Here is a 4545-nt window from a genome sequence, read left to right on the forward strand (position 1 = left end):
CTCACACTCGTAACCTTGGCTCTGATATCAATTGATGGATCTCAGCGATGCACTATGCTTATAGTCTAGTGGGTTAAGTATATGGACATTAACCATTTAACCACATCTCAAACCAGTGAACACAGCTCTGATACCAATTGATGGATCTACACTACAAATATCAGAAGATGTTTTTTCGACTACACAAACCCAGGCAACAATGTCCATTCTCACCGAGTATTATCTTTTTCTATCGCTCCGCCTATTTCGATCTATAATCAGTTTGTCATACTAGAATTGCTCACTGATGACAACAATTTTATAGGTCCTACTAAACCGCCACCGCCGCAGCTAGGGATGGAAATAGGCAAAGGCGAGCTGGCCTTTAGAAAATTGGTCATGAGCCTGTTATGAACATCCAAAGCATAAGCCTGGGCCTGTGCCTATATTTAGGCTTTTTTTTTTTTTTTTAGGCTCAATGGCCTGAAGCCTTTTTAAAAACCTATTTAATAAATATTATTTTAAAAGGCTTCAAAGTAGATCCTAAATAGGCTTTGAGTATATTTAAATAAGCTTTGAGCCTATTTAAGGTATACATCTTAAAGCCTTTTAATAAAAACAAGTAAAGAATTTATAAAAAATACCTAATCACAAAATGCAAAAATCCATGTCTTATATTATTAAATTACAATCAACCAATAATCACAAAATTACAAAATTATATGTTCATATTTTATAATAAAATTTCTAACAACACAAGTTTAATAAGTAGAAGTTCATAATACAAAATTCAAACATACAGGTTTATAACCACAAGTCACAAGTCCATAATACAAAAGTCCATCACAACTCACAACTTTAACAATAACACATATTTAAGTCCACAATGCAAACATAATAACAACAAAGTAAACATAATAGTATTTAAATATAAAATGAAACAAAGTCATGGTTTCAACATAATCTCCTCTTGTCCAGAATCCTCCTACACAATGAAAAAAATTAAGAATAAATAATTAAGTCCATTGCAAGTTCAAGTGCTCATAATTCATAAATCATAAATATTAAAGTAATAAGTTGTAATATAAAATAAAATTCATACCTTCTGTTTTTTCTTTAGTCCATACTTATTACGAAGCTATGTTCGTTAACTTGTACAAGAATAGACTCAGTTGTATTATTGCTTCTCATTCTATATAATTGGATAAATATTTTATAATCAAACACATAGGGATTGTCATCTTTAAGTATATATAATCTAAGAGTTAATACCATCTGAGGTCCTCCAAGTATAATGATTTTGCCACGTCTAGTCCTAAACTTTCAAATTAACCATTTGTGGTCCTTCGACTTTCAAATTTAACCATTGGGGTCTAAGTTAACCACCCATGGTCCTTCAAGTTTCGAAATTTAACCAGTCGTGGTCCTCTTGAAAGGACCATGGTTGGTTAAAATTTAATAGTTGAAGGACCATGGGTGGTTAACTTGGACCAGGAATGGTTAAATTTGAAAGTCGAAGGACCACAGATGGTCAATTTGAAAGTTTAGGACTAAACGTGGCAAAACCACTATACTCGGAGGACCTTAGATGGTATTAACTCTATAATCTAACTATCTACGTATCTAGTATCTACCAGTCAATATTAAAACATTAAGAAGTAAGAACTAACACAACACTTCATTGAATATATTCAGTAAAAACAAATCTTAATAAAAAATTAAACACTAAACAGTAACAACAACACTTATGATTATTAATTTAGAGTAAATGCAAGCCAAGGTCACCCGAGTTTGGTGATTTTGCCACGTTTAATCCTAAACTTTCAAATCGATCCTTCGTGATCCTCCGAGTTTCAAATTCGACCTGCCGTAGTCTTTCTGTTAAGATATTTATTATTATAGCAAATTAGCAATAATAAACTAAGGACCTTATGGTCCAACGGTATTAAGTTGCTCCCATATGTGGAAGGTTATAGGTTTGAACCTCAGTGGAGGCGTTTGATATAAAAGTTTGTATATGTGACCTATAATTTATAATTGAACTTTAACCAAATTAGCAATAATAATGGTAGATTGACAGTAGAACATTAGTAAATTGGTAGTAGCATAACAATTGGTCTATACAAGTTGTCTTCTAATCTACCCTTTTATTCAAATTGTTAGACATGGTCTATACAAGGTGTCTTCTAATCTACCCTTTTATTCAAATTGTTATATAAATATATAAATACACTTGGTTCTACTCAGTTGATTTTGGGTCCGTAAGTGAATGAAGGGTAGTGATATCTTCTGCCTGTATTTTCATGAAGGGTGGTGATATCTTCTGCCTGTATTTTCTGTGCACATTAGATTTTTTTGTTCTGTGTTTAATGTGGCTTTTTCAATTTATGCGCAGCAAAATCATTTGTTATGACTTCTCATTTGCATTCTTGTGATCTAACCATGTTCCCACAAGGAACACCATTTTGATTCACCATGACAGCATGACAAATTATTTCTTTCATAATATTTCTCTAAAAGCAAAATTAAACAAGAATTTGCCTCCCCAAATGCATGAGTTATGTTCTGATACTCTCAGGGGTTCAGGGCCCTCTTTGATCCACTGTACATGTTGGAATTATAATCCAGAACTTAGCCAATAAATAAAATAAAACTTGCAATATTCATGTCGAGGCCGAAACAAATAAAAAGTATTGTACGAATTTCATCCTGTAACTTGTATTTTCTTTAATGATCATCACTTCTGGCCTTTGATACGCTGAAACCGCACACCCACTCTAGGGAAGTACACATCTTCTCATGCCAATTAATCATTGCTAATAAATGATTTATTTATATAAAATCATTTTCACATCTCACTAATCATCTTGGCATAACTTGATACCTCATGATTTTTGTGAAGATGAAAGCAGACTGCATAACATGGATCAAATCCATATGTACTGCATGCACATGACCTGCCATGAACACCATGCAAACATCTACACAGAAATCTTCTTGTACATATGGTAGGGAATATCCCGACCGCCATAAGCTTTACCCCGACCGACTTGCCTTTGTTTTTCTCTCTTTGTTTTTGCAGGTAACAGGTCGGGCTTCATGTGAAGAACCTGGTCGGGATCTGACCGGAAGTTGCCCGAGCAGTAGTGTCGACCACCGAGCGGTAGCCCTTTGGCGAAAGAGCTGACAAAGGACACGTGGCAGCTCTTTACGACGACAGACAGGGCACCCGGGAGGATGACACGTGGTGGCTACGTGGAGAACATGCCGAACGGCCGGATCCCTGTCCCCGGCACAGCGGCTATAAATACCTGCAGTAGCTACAGTGTAGAGGACTTTTGGACGATCGATAGGTTGTTACTAGAGAATCCCGACCGCAGTCAGTCGGCACTCAGAGCAACCAAGTAGATTGTACTTAGGGCCTTTACCGTGATCAATAAAGATATTATTCGCTTTAATTGGTCTCGGGTCTATTTTATATTGCTTACGTAGAATTAGCAGTATCATTTTGGCGCCGTCTGTGGGGACCCGTGCAAGAAAGCAACGTCTTGACGAGCACCCGGTCTCTTCGCAATCATGTATCCGTGGGCTTACAACAACTTTGCCGACGACCAAGCGGATGCAGCGAGCTCATCTGAGCACCATGCCACCCAACAGCAAGGTCAGACGGTGGAACTAAATCTTAATCTCTCACCACCGCATCCGTCTAACACATACCCGGTTACCCAACAGCCGGTAAACTAAATTCAACCGGGATACCCAACGCCCGGTCAGCCATATCAGCAACAGCCGGTGATTTATCCTTTCCAATATCCATACCTGGTCCCACCTCCTCCGTATAGGTATTGGCCTGGCCAACCGATGTACTACACTCCCCCGGTTGGGTATCCACCATATACGCCTGCTTACACGGCTCCAGCCGCCGCCCCTCCAGTTCACCCGACCGCACAGGTAGAGCCGCAGCGTCAGTCCGCTTCCCGGGCTCGACGCTCGGCTCGTTCGCGGTTGGGGTCGGGGGGTGCTGATGCGATGGAGGCACCAGGGCCTACCCAGCAAGCGGCCGAGGTTCCCGTCTAAGCGGAGGACCCCGAAGAAACTGGCCGAGCGGCAGCTTTTGATCGTCTTCGACCGGAGATGCGTCAGTGTTTGGGACCCCAAGATCTGAACCGCCAGCAAGAAGACGTACAGATGCAGGAGGCCAGCCAGGAGGCTTCATCCGGGTATAGCGGGTCGAGATCTCACCGACGGCGACGCGCTCGGGATACAGCCCAAGCTGCTCAAGCCGCCGAGCTCAACGAGACCCGAGGATTACTCTATAACCTCCAGGCGGAGTTTGCGCAATTCAGAAACACGCACCCTGCAGCACCCCCGGTCGATCAACCGACCCTACACCAGACGCCTTTCACAGCGGCGGTGATGGCTCAGCCTTACCCGCTTGATTTAAAGGTCTCTGGAGAGAAGAGTTATGATGGCCGGACAGACCCTGAGGCTCACGTTAACGACTTCTACAGCAATATGACGCTGAAGGGTGTGTCAGACGCCGTAATGTGTAGGGCTTTCTATTCC

The sequence above is a fragment of the Ipomoea nil genome, unplaced genomic scaffold, assembly GCF_001879475.1.
Source record: "Ipomoea nil cultivar Tokyo-kokei standard unplaced genomic scaffold, Asagao_1.1 scaffold0818, whole genome shotgun sequence".
NCBI classification, from domain to species: Eukaryota; Viridiplantae; Streptophyta; class Magnoliopsida; order Solanales; family Convolvulaceae; genus Ipomoea; species Ipomoea nil.